We start from the raw sequence: 13723 nt of genomic DNA on the forward strand, positions 1-13723 counted from the left end.
TACTATTTTACGACCCACACAGTATATGAACCCCCCTCCCCGCAATCCCCCCCCCCCCCCCCCTAACCACATGTGTAGACGTCCCACCTATCTGCATGCAACGGGCGGACCCAGACAGACACAGACAGACAGACAGACGGAGATAAAGGGCTGTAAAGTTAAACCAAGTGGAGACGCACCTGCTCCCTTTCAGATCAGATCAGATCAGATTTTTTTCTTCACATCAAGAGTCGGTGACCCTCTCCCTTAAGACTCCTTTAGAATGTCCCTCCTCATTTAGAGCTCGTTAGACTGTCCCTCCCTGTCAAGAGCTCGTAAAGACTGTTCCTCAGAGTGTCCTGCCTCGTTATGCTTTGTTAGAATGTCCCTCCTCGTAAAGGCTTGTTAGGAGCGTCCCTCGTTAAGGCTGTAGTTGGCTGTATGGTGTTGGCCCCAGATGTCCTTGCTTGATATTTTGACTTGCTTCTGGTCGCCCGGTGAGTCTGTCCTCAGATCGTTTCCCAACGGCTACAAAGAAACTAAAAAAGAAGTAAGGATTGATGTTTGTTCTGCTTCAGTGAAGAAATTGTTCTTTTTTTAAATAAATTAATTTAAACCCTTTATTTTTGCCTGTGGTCATTTCATGCGTGTGGAAACCAGTGGACGTGTGGTGGTATTAAAACCTTAAATGGTTTTCATATATAGCGCGTACTTTCTTTCAAAGTCAGCCTTGCATAAAGTTTTATAAAGAAAGTACAGAACAAAATCAATGGCTAACACCAAAGATAACTTCTCTCAAACTCGTCCTGTCTCTCTCTCATCCTCTATCTGTCGTCCACTGTCTCTCTCAAACTCAATCTCCCGCATCCTCTATCCCTCAAATTATATTGTTCCTCTATCTCGCTCTCAAACGTTATCCCATCCACTATCTCTCAGTCTTTATCGCTCTCATCTGATGACTAGTGTACTATGTTGCCTTCATCCTCTTCTCTCGTCCTCTATCTTATTCTCCATTTCTCTGATCCTCCGATCCTGTTCTCTCATTCTGTCTGTCTCTCTCATCCTTTGCTGTCCACCGCTATCTCTTATCCTCTATCTGGACCTCTATCTTATGCCCTCTCTCATCCCATATCTCTCTGGTCCCCTATCTCTCTCGACTCAATCTATCTCGCCCTCTATCTCTCAAGGCCTTTATCTCCATCATTGTCTCCTCTTTTGTATGGAAGCCTAGATGGTCCATCTTTGTACTTTGTCTTCAGATCTCCTTCCCCAGCAGATTGTTAGTTAGGGACAGAAGGGTAGTTATGTAACCATGGCGCTCCTACTAAGAGGTCGTAACAGTCCATAATGACTACATCCTGGGTCAGAGGTCATACCTGTAGTGTGTACTTGCAGAGAATCTATTGAATATTGTTTCAAGCTGTTCTGCTGTGTTCCTCCATCTGCTTTTTTCCTTCACAGTTGAAAAGGCCAGCCTCTTCCTGATTGGTTGATGGTCTACAGCTTTCTGTAGATGTAACTAGATTTTGATTGATAATAAAACATAATTTGACCTAAAGAATCACTATCTGCTGCCACAATGGGGAAATTGGGGAAATTAAACAATTATCTTCAGCTTTGTATCTGTCTATCTCTTGTCTCTATCCCGGCACTTTGATGCATTTGCTTTGCTTATATTTTTAAGTTGTTTGCACTAAAACTATTCTTGCGGTTGGCATTAGAGCCATTTATTATACATTTATTCATGGAAACCAGGGTCCACACGACAAGAACTACGTCATTTCTGAACCCTGCGTTCACACCAAAAGATGCAAAAAGTTGAGTGTCTCGTCTGTGTTATGATCTGTATTTTTTAACATAAAATAACAACCTATGTGCGTGCACAAAGATATATATGGTTTCATTGTATTTGTTTGTTGTTTCCCCTGTATCCACATCATGCCTCCGCCTGGTTTCTGTTGTGACCAAGTCAACCAATTACTTCCATAGAACCTTTCCCTCGTACATTTGTTGTTTTGCTATTCCTCCCTAATCCAATTAGGTTTTGTTTTGGACTGTTCCTTTCAGACCCATAATCCTTCATGTTGCGGCATAGTGGTGCGGAATGCACACCATTCTTTGAATTGCTTCCATATTCCATAAAACAGGCAGGACTGTTTGTCATTACACATTTTGAAGCACGGTTAACGAAATGTGTTAATCCATCAAAGCTTTATTGCTATTTCGTATCGAACGGCTTTTCTGATCCTGACACAGAGACCCAGGTAAATCAGTTTCTCTGTGGGTCTTCCCCCAGGTGGCGATGTGGAGCAAACCGCGCGTCCAAACCAGAAGGGCACTCAGCGCGCATCCACGGTATAAAACATGAAAACATTGCTTAAAGAACTCGCCAGGAAGGTGAAGACCCTCAGGAATTGTGATCAAATTTAACATTTAATAATTATGCCATACAGAAAAGCATTTGACCCGCAGACAATAATCTTCTTCGCACTTTCTGGCTCCGTAATGCATTCGTAGTTTGGTAAATTGGCTACACAGGTGTTATGGTAGCACTGTGTGCGTGCGCACGTGCGTGTGTGTGTGCGTGTTGTGTGTTACATTGATGCATGCGTGCGTCCGTGTGCGTGTACACATTCAGAGAACCTCTTGAACCTCAAGAGGTCTCTCTGTAATGATCAGGTTGACATCCTCTGGTCCCCATGGAAACACAGCAGGATCAGACCTCTGACCTCTTTGTTGTCAGCACGCCGCATGGTGTCTGGAATCTCCTCCTCCTTAAACATCTGATGGTGCTTGAGGTGACTATGACAAAGGTAGTGATGAAGATGGTGCTTTGCATAAAGGTTGGGTAGGCCTATGGGATTTGCGAAACGCCAGCAGATTTTGAAAATACACAACTCAAATGGTCCTACCCCCTCTCCTTCAACGCTGACTCTGACTCCACCCATTCCAAGTACATGGACGCGCAATCATGCACGAGCGCGAACACAGATGCGCGAGAGCGAGCCATTAGCTAGCTCCAGTAGCTACCGCATGATAACAACAAACAGAAGCTTGCTCTGGGTCACGAGCTTTGAGTACGTGCACGAAGGGGTCACGAGCTGGGGAGGGGGAGTGCAGTACGACCGTTTGATTGACGTACTTACTGTCCAATGACACTCGGTGGGTCTGGAAATCATTGGCTGGAGTTTTTCTAGCCCTGCCCGTTCCACAGATGATTGACTCGTTTAATTTTCATGTCAGTACTTCTAACTCAGTGGCTGTAAGTGGGTTATGATAAGGATTTCAGGTAATTTTGCAAAAATGGCCAAAAAAGAGAATTCCATACCCAACCTTTAAGACGTGGTTGAGGTAATGATGATGGAGATGGGTGACGAGGACAAAGGTTGCTGATGAATGTTATGGAGGAGAGGATGGAGATACAGGGGTGATGAAGATGAGGGTGGTGGTCATGTGGGTTGTGGTGATGAGGTTGAGAGGAGGGTGGTGATGGGGGTTGTGTTTTCTCGGTGCGTAGCTTGTATGGGATGATAATAATGATAATAAGAAGAAGAAGAAGAATAATGTTCTCCAGGCTAATGAGGCTCTTCAGGGCTGTGATTGTATGGCTTTAGTGTGTATGTGTGTGTTTGTGGGGGGGGGGGGGGACTCTGGACCGTTTCTGTGGAAACCGCTACTCCATTCAGCTCCTCTGTGAGAGATGGGAAGCGTTTAACAGCCAAGGTTCACGCTTACGCAGAACGCTAGTAAGAATTGTTAGTGTGAATTCATTATTATAGGTGATGCTTTTATTAGCACAATGACATGTATAGAGTGGGATTAATACTTATATATTGTAGTTGATAATAATAATAATAATAATCAGTGGCGGCTGGCGATCAAACATGTTGGTGGGGCACAGTAATAGACAGGGGGTCTGAGGTTCTCCCCCCCCCCCCCCCCATAGTTTTTATTGGAATTTAATAGATTTGATTTCCTGTACTCTGGTACATTTTGGGGATGGCCACTACCTATTTACCTACTTTTCATTCAGATTCATAGACTACATCCTGACTTGCAGGGCCTGGACAAGATTACACTGCATGGACAGACCTACTTCATCGCCATTCCACCAGCCATTGCTATTTGACCCATTGTTGTTATTCTGATATTGAGACAAATCATGAAAACTGTCCTATAGCGTCCATTTTTTGTGAGTCTCAATGTCTACTTCAAATGCAGTTAGAAATATATATTTATCAAATAAAACATAAGGGGCAACACTGTTGTTTTTCTTTGGTCGTCATGAAAAAAAACACAAAGGGTAACACTGTCGTTTTAATCAAATGAAACATAAGGGGTAAGACTGTCGTTTCTTATCGGTCGTCATGAAAAAAACATAAGGGGTAACACTGTCGTTTTTATCAAATGAAACATAAGGGGTAAGACTGTCGTTTCTTATCGGTCGTCATGAAAAAAACATAAGGGGTAACACTGTCGTTTTTATCAAATTAAACATAAGGGGTAAGACTGTTGTTTTTGATTGGTCGTCATGGAAAAAAACACAAGGGGTAACAGTGTTGTTTTTTATTAGTCGTCATGAAGAAAAACATAAGGGGTAACACTGTTGTCTTTGTCAAATAAAATATAAGGGGTAAAACGGTCGTTTTTTATTGGTCGTCATGAAAAAAAACATAAGGGAAATAATAGAAATACACACATACATTTTAATGTCATGTATATCCTCTTTATTGATGATTGATTATTGTGCATTGTCATATGCCTCAGTGGTGCAGTGGGGTGTACTCTGCCTATCCCACTGGCGACCGCGGCTCAATTTCTGTGGAAAACACAATGTCTTTAATTTGAAACGTAATGCTATCATGCCATATATAACCATAGACATATTTTGTAAACATATCTCAGTGGGAAGTGGAGAGAGCTGTGAGCTGAGCCCCTGGAGACCAGGGTTGAAGTCCGGTTGATGTCCTCTGTTGGAATACTCTTATCTCTATTTCATGCAAATTATAAAGTCAAGTATAACCATTGTGATGACTTTATTCGGTGTCTTGATGGTGCATTGATAGGTTCGGTCGTTAATACTCTGAACAGCTCAGGTTCGGATCCCTGCAAAAACGTCGACAGGGGTACCACGATCGTTTTTCAAACGATCGTTCATCAAAAAAAACATAGGGGGTAACACTGTTGTTTTTCTTTGGTCGTCATGAAAAAAAACAAAAGGGGTAACACTGTTGTTTTGTATTGGTCGTCATGAAAAAAAAAGACATAAGGGGTAACACTGTCGTTTTTTATTGGTCGTCATGAAAAAAAACATAAGGGGTAACACTGTTGTTTTTTATTGGTCGTCATGAAAAACAACATAAGAGATAACACTGTTGTCTTTGTCAAATAAAATATAAGTTGTTTTTTATTGGTCTTCATGAAAAAAAACATAAGGGGTAACACTGTTGTTTTTTATTGGTCGTCATGAAAAAAAACATAGTGGGTAACACTGTTGTTTTTCTTTGGTCGTCATGAAAAAAACCACAAGGGGTAACACTCGTTTTTTATTGGTCGTCATGAAAAAAAACATAAGGGGTAACACTGTTGTTTTTTATTGGTCGTCAAGAAAAAAAACATAAGGGGTACCTCTGTCGTTTTTTTCGGCCGTCATGAAATTAACATAAGGGGTAACACTGTTGTTTTTATCAAATGAAACAAAAGGGGTAAGACTGTCGTTTCTTATCGGTCGTCATGAAAAAAACATAAGGGGTAACACTGTCGTTTTTATCAAATGAAACATAAGGGGTAAGACTGTCGTTTTTATCAAATGAAACATAAGGGGTAAGACTGTCGTTTCTTATCGGTCGTCATGAAAAAAACATAAGGGGTAACACTGTCGTTTTTATCAAAAAAACATAAGGGGTAACACTGTTGTTTTTGATTGGTCGTCATGGAAAAAAACACAAGGGGTAACACTGTTGTTTTTTATTAGTCGTCATGAAGAAAAACATAAGGGGTAACACTGTTGTCTTTGTCAAATAAAATATAAGGGGTAAAACTGTCGTTTTTTATTGGTCGTCATGAAAAAAAACATAAGGGAAATAATAGAAATACACACATACATTTTAATGTCATGTATATCCTCTTTATTGATGATTGATTATTGTGCATTGTCATCGCCTCAGTGGTGCAGTGGGGTGTACTCTGCCTATCCCACTGGCGACCACGGCTCAATTTCTGTGGAAAACACAATGTCTTTAATTTGAAACGTAATGCTATCATGCCATATATAACCATAGACATATTTTATAAACATATCTCAGTGGGAAGTGGAGAGAGCTGTGAGCTAAGCCCCTGGAGACCGGGGTTCAAGGCCGGTCAATGTCCTCTGTTGGAATACTCTTATCTCTATTTCATGCAAATTATAAAGTCAAGTATAACCATTGTGATGACTTTATTTGGTGTCTTGATGGTGCATTGATAGGTTCGGTGGTTAATACTCTAAACAGCTCAGGTTCGGATCCCAGCAAAAACGTCGACAGGGGTACCACTGTCGTTTTTTATTGGTCAACATGGAAAAAACATGAGGGATAACTCTGTTTTTTATCGGCCGTCATGAAATAAACATAAGGGGTAACACTGTCGATATTCATCCAATAAAACATAGGGGGTAACACTGTTGTTTTTCTTTGGTCGTCATGAAAAAAACAAAAGGGGTCACACTGTTGTTTTTTATTGGTCGTCATGAAAAAAAAAAACATAAGGGGTAACACTGTCGTTTTTTATTGGTCGTCATGAAAAAAAACATAAGGGGTAACACTGTTGTTTTTTATTGGTCTTCATGAAAAACAACATAAGAGATAACACTGTTGTCTTTGTCAAATAAAATATAAGTTGTTTTTTATTGGTCTTCATGAAAAAAAACATAAGGGGTAACACTGTTGTTTTTTATCAGTCGTCATGAAAAAACATAAGGGGTAACACTGTTGTTTTTTATTGGTCGTCATGAAAAAAAACATAAGGGGTAACACTGTTGTCTTTGTCAAATAAAATATAAGGGGTAACACTGTCGCATTTTATTGGTCGTCATGAAAAAAACATATTTAAAAATAAATAAATAATTGTCCTTGTCAAATAAAATATAAGGGGTAACACTGTTGTTTTTCATCAGTCATCATGGGAAAAAAACCTAAGGGGTAACACTGTCGCTTTTTAATGGTCGTCATGAAAAAAAACATAAGGGGTAACACTGTTGTTTTTTATTGGTCGTCATGAAAAAAAACATAAGGGGTAACACTGTTGTTTTTATTGGTCGTCATGAAAAAAACCATAAGGGGTAACACTGTTGTTTTTTATTGGTCGTCATGAAAAAAAACATAAGGGGTAACATTGTTGTCTTTGTCAAATTAAATATAAGGGGTAACACTGTCGCATTTTATTGGTCGTCTTGAAAAAAAACATATTTGAAAATAAATAAATAATTGTCCTTGTCAAAGAAAATATAAGGGTGGTTTTTCATCAGTCATCATGGGAAAAAAACAATCAGACGGATCCGACCGGGATTTCCGTTGCGATGGGTTTCCTCCATCAGCGACTTATACAATAAACAAATTATGTAAAACAAAACCCCTCTTTCATTTTAAAATAATAGTGTGCAAATATGTTGAATAGGCCTCCATCTTTGTTATACTTTTAAAATGTTCCTATAAAGCCTATTTTATAGCTTACACACTGATATTTTAAAACAGGAATGCGAAATGCATCCTGGGATATTTAACGGTCCCAAGTCCACGCGTCCAACAAGTCCAACGGGCTAGCCCCACCAGGAAGAAAAATAATCTCTGTTCACTTCAACAGAGAAACACTCTGAGCATGCGCATTTCAATGTTTCCAGTCAAATACACATTGCATTGGGCTGGTGGGGCTAGAGCCCCTCTTGCACCTCCAGACGAACTCAGCCGGAAGAAGCAAGCCAGGGTCGACTAAAAATTAAATAAAAGCGCCAAACTTGTTATTTTATAGTACTTTCTGGGGAGATTATTTTTTAAATAGATATATATGTATATAAATATATATATTATATTTTTTTCATTTTCATTTTCTTTTATTTATTTCTTGTGAGAGTAGCGACTTGCCCCTAATGACCAGTCGCCACTGGTCATTCTGACCAGGGACATTTAGAATTGTCGGTCCTCCTCATTTTTTTCCGGTCAATGACCGGTGATAACCGACATCGGGAACTCTGCTATAAACCGGCCTAACTTTCACCGTCAACACCGAAGCCCTTCTTCTTCGCACGTCTGTCAACTTCCGGAACATTCGCTAGTTAGATTTTCTAAAACAGCAGTTTCAAGTACGGGTAGCATAGAACTAACGTTAGCCAAGTGGGGGCTCCATGATTGCTAAATCTAACGGGAGAGGTAAAATTGCCATTAAGGAAGGAAAGCATAATAAAGGAGAATAAAGAAGACAGAAAGATGGAGCTAACTGTTGTCAACCTCTTAACAAGTTAAGCTTACGTTTTAAGCCTTTGGTGATTGAGACCTTTGACCCCGGGGCGAATAACATGGCGGATGTCTCGGGCTCTGCGGAGTGTCACTGATAGATGGACTGTTCTTAGACGGAGAACCGCGTGATGGCAGAATCGAAGATCTGGCGATAAAACAGACACACACGCACACACACACGCACACACACACACACACACACACACACACACACACACACACACACACACACACACACACACACACACACACACACACACACACACACACACACACACACACACACACACACACACACACACACACACACACACACACACACACCCCCCAGGCGGTCAGACGATGGATTGAATTCCATGCTTCATCCCAGGGTTCTCTTGACTTTGAAAAGTTCAAATCCCTAATAAAAGTAAGGGAATACTTTTCATTTCTGTCACACAAGGAAATAAGTAATAAAAGAAATAACACAAGATTAAGGCAATAACATTGAAATGTGAATTATATATGCATTTATACATGATACGTACATAGAATATAAAAATAGTTAACGCTCCTTGAGATATTTATGGCATCTTGGAGACTAACTGGAAGTCTAGCAAGGCCCTGTCAATTTAAGATCCTTAACCTCCACACATTTTATAAACATCCATAACATGTTATAACCTGTAATGGCTAAGGATTGAAGTTAAAGGGTGTCATGAAACCTGCAGTTTTCAGGAACTTTTCTCTTTTTAATCACTTTGGTTCAGTTTACACTCATTTACCATTCACGTCTCTATACAGCACATCCTAGTCAGACACCACAGATAGAATATACACACGCACGCACACGCACACACATACACGCACAGAGATCCAGGAATGCAGAGGAACGAGGTGTTGGTCTAAGGTAAAACATCATCTGGATCACCGGAACGACACTGCTGCATTTCTCCTATAGGGCCACCCCCCACCCCCCACACAATGGCCCCAGACTCAGGGTACGGCTGGACATAATCACATCACCATCCACCGCAAGTCCCGGGATGGAGGGAACCCCCACTGAGAGGGGGAGCCCAGGTGTGTGCCATAAGCAGGGGGCATAGTGTCTGTCTGTGTCCCCCTCTCCAAACCCCAACCTCCCAATACAGCTCAGCCCCGCTTTGGTCCTGTTTATAGCTCCCGATCCGTTCCCGCCTTTAGTCCGGTCCGTGTCTTCCCTGTCTCATGTTCCCCGGCTCCAGAAGTAGGTCAGTATGTGCTTTGTATTATTCAGCAACTGGAAGGAAGAATCCGGACTGTGATCTAGCAGCCAGTCCGAAGTGTGCGTGCGTGTGTTTGTGTGTGTGTGTGTGTGTGCGTGTGTGTGTGTGTGTGTGTGCGTGTGTGTGTGAGTGTGTGTGTGTGTGTGTGTGTGTCTGTGTGTGTGTCTGTGTTAAATGTGAACAATATTTACCTGGTGCTGTGCAGTACGTGTTTATCGATAGTGTGTGTGTATGTGTGTGTGTGTGTGTGTGTGTGTGTGTGTGTGTGTGTGTGTGTGTGTGTGTGTGTGTGTGTGTGTGTGTGTGTGTGTGTGTGTGTGTGTGTGTGTGTGTGTGTGCGTGCTCGTCTGTCTATATATAGACTGTAATCTCTACATCATATGCTGTGATGAACCCCTAACACGTGGAATATAAGGCTCAAGTTATGATTTTGAAAAAAAGTTTGGATCTAATTTGATTATTTCAGTGAACAATTTTGGTTATTCTCAGCCATATTTACAAGAAACTTCAGATAAACTTGTTTCTTTGCGACTTGGTGAAAACATGAATGAAAGTGTCTCTTAACAGGTAAACACATGAATAAACATGTGTCTCTGAATGACTAAAGTTGACAACATGAATAATGAGTCTATTTACGACGAGGTAAATACAGGAATAAACGTGTCTCTTACCGACTAAAGGGGGACCGCATGAATAATGGATCTATTTGAGATGAGGTGAATACATGAATGAACGTGTTGCCTGTTTAGCCACAAACAGACAGATGTTGCTTAACAACAACACAAAATACCCTTCAACCAAACAGAGTAGACACACAATAGAGGACAAGCCCTAGGTTTTTACACAGCCAGACAACAGTTTATTTTGATGTCGGTGTCAGTGGGTTCTCGGTTCTCGGTCACTAACCCATCTGTGTTTGGCACATCTCTTTTAAAACAGTGCTCACAATGCTCATTATAAAATATTTAGTCTTCTTTAAGAAACCAGGTAGAGAAACAAAAAAAGTGTGTGTGTGTGTGTGTGTGTGTGTGTGTGTGTGTGTGTGTGTGTGTGTGTGTGTGTGTGTGTGTGTGTGTGTGTGTGTGTGTGTGTGTGTGTGTGTGTGTGTGTGCGTGCGTGTGATTGTTTGTGTTTATCCGTATATGTGTGTGTGCGTCTATGTTTTTGTTTGTGTTTATGTGTGTGTGTGCGTTTTATTGTGTGTGTGTGTGTGTGTGTGTGTGTGTGTGTGTTTGTGTGTTTGTGTGTGTGTGTGTGCAGTTGAGAGACAGGAATGAGGTCGTACTAATCAGAACACATAACACTCTGATTGGTGGCTGTGAGGGCATTGCCTAGCAACAGAGGAAATTGTTTATCCCCCTCACGCTGTTCCTCAGGGTCGCATGCACACGCACACACACAGGAACACACAGGTACACACACACACACACACACACACACACACACACACACACACACACACACACACACACACAGATGCACACATAAGCACGGAGGCACATACACACACACCCACACCCACACACACACACACACACACACACACACCGAACACACACACACACACACACACACACCCACACACACCTGTAAGTTGACGTCCTGAAACTAGCTGACCTAAACCATCTTCAATGTATGAATACTTTATACAGTCTTATTATAATAATACTGATATTCGTGTTTAAATTATATTTTCTATTGCCTTTTAATATTCATAACATATCTTATATAATGTTTGCTGAGGTAGCCACCCATACTGTTTAATGTCTTTCATGTTGTCCACATCTGCAAACTTTGATGTCCTTTGCTGCTATACCGGCCGGGTTTCTTATGGAAAATATGTTCTAACATCAGTGAGCTTCACCGATTAAATAAAGGTTACATAATTGGACTCAACAGCCCCAGATCAGGAGACAGGCAGTGTCTCTGTATTCCGATTCCTCTGTGGAGGGCATCTGTCCTGGGTTAAGAGCCGTCTCAGCCTGTCTGAACTGAACCACCTCTCAGCCACCCTATTGTCTTAAAAGCGGCGTTCTGGATGTAGGAGCTACTTCTAATGCATATTTATCAGAATCTGTGACTTGCTCGTATACAATTACATTTGAATGCATTTATTTAACCCTTCAAAAGAGTGTGTAAAATGATACCAACATTACAACTTCTGCCCCCACCAAAATTATCTTATCTTAGAAGGCAGTTACATTCTTTTTAAGTGATCCTCTGAGGTGTGAAAGATCTTGTTCGATCCCGCCCTGATAAGAACTAGAACCGTATGATCAACGTGTTGGAGCGATGGTTTACGAGGATGGAATGCTCATCAATCATCATGATGATGATTGATGAGCTGAGAGTAAGCTGTAGAGACACACGGCGGTTTGATTATTACCTTAAGGCTAACAGTGTAGCATGCTACATGGCGAGAGAGAGATACACACACACACACACACACACACACACACACACACACACACACACACACACACACACACACACACACACACACACACACACACACACACACACACACACACACACACACAGATTATGAGAGAAAGTAAAGGAGAGGGATAGAGGGAGAGACAGAGAGCCAGAGAGAGACAAACAGAAAGAGACAAATATAGAAAGAGAGACACAGAGCTAAAGATAGACAGAGAGAGACATTGAAAGAGACAAATATTTAAGTAGAGATAGGGACATACAGAGAACAGATGTGAACAGCATCTTGGAGTGTGTGTGTGTGTGTGTGTGTGTGTGTGTGTGTGTGTGTGTGTGTGTGTGTGTGTGTGTGTGTGTGTGTGTGTGTGTGTGTGTGTGTGTGTGTGTGTGTGTGTGTGTGTGGGGGGGGGGGGTCATCCTGTTAATTAACCGCTCCAGTAATTGGTGTTGGGCCATCGTTCTCCTTTGATTCCAGCCAATCACGGTCTATCTATTTATTTTGTCCCATTCCTCCCAGCTAAACGCTTACAGAACCAAATGGAAATTCAACAAAGAATCAACTTCACCTCTGAATGGAATCTATGGCACTACAGGTGTGTGCCCCTAACCATTTACTGACTAACTAACATGCATTCAGTACTGTTGTTTGCTCAGCATACTCTGTACAAACATATGTCAAACTCATAATGTGTGAGCTAATTTAAGCTTATTGCAATTATTTTGTTCTATTTAATCAATTCCTTTATTTAATATTCATATATTTACCCTATTCACTCCCATGCGTTAAATTATGCATTCATTAACTGTTTAAGCACAGATGAAGGAGAAGGCAAAGTAAGCTGCTGGTTGTATGTGACCAATGCCACTTTGAAGTTGACTAAACATATACCAACTAACATGAGGAGAACGAATGAGGGCGAATCCCGTCGCTGGTGTGGTGACGACTGGGAGGTATCTGACCCGTGTGGACATGGAGGGTGTATGGTTGCCATAGTGACCGCATCCAGTTACAACACCCCCGCCCTTATGACTTCAAGGACAGCTGTTTACACAAGAGACGCATTCACTGATATGTGATAGTTTGGAAGAACGGCCTTAGAGGAATAGAGGGAGGCCGGTTAGAATCCCAACTCCTCCTGGCTGGGTTGAGCAATTCTTGGGGAGGCTGTGTGTGTGTGTGTGTGTGTCTGCGTGCGCGCGTGTGTTCTTAGTTTGGTTGCAGTGACCAGATTTCCTCTGTTCATTTGACCGTTTGCTTGACCCTGAATTCTGGGTTACGGTGGGATAATCCGAAGGGAGGACCAATCATATCGCAGGTCTTAATCTGAGACTTTGGCATAATGTGTGTGTGTACGTGTGTGTGGTGGGGGGGGGGTTGGTTTTGTTACGTAACACTGCTCACAGTTCTACACACTTAAACATGATGCCATTGCACAGCAACATGACCACTCAGCATCACGTCAGATGTTGTCTATGTTTTTGTGATGTCTTACCGTTTGTTTTACACACCCGACACTTGTGTACACTGTGTAACCACATGGGTTACAGGTGCTTAACACACCAGCACAGCCAGTA

Source organism: Gadus chalcogrammus, chromosome 2 (genome assembly GCF_026213295.1).
Source record: "Gadus chalcogrammus isolate NIFS_2021 chromosome 2, NIFS_Gcha_1.0, whole genome shotgun sequence".
NCBI lineage: Eukaryota > Metazoa > Chordata > Actinopteri > Gadiformes > Gadidae > Gadus > Gadus chalcogrammus.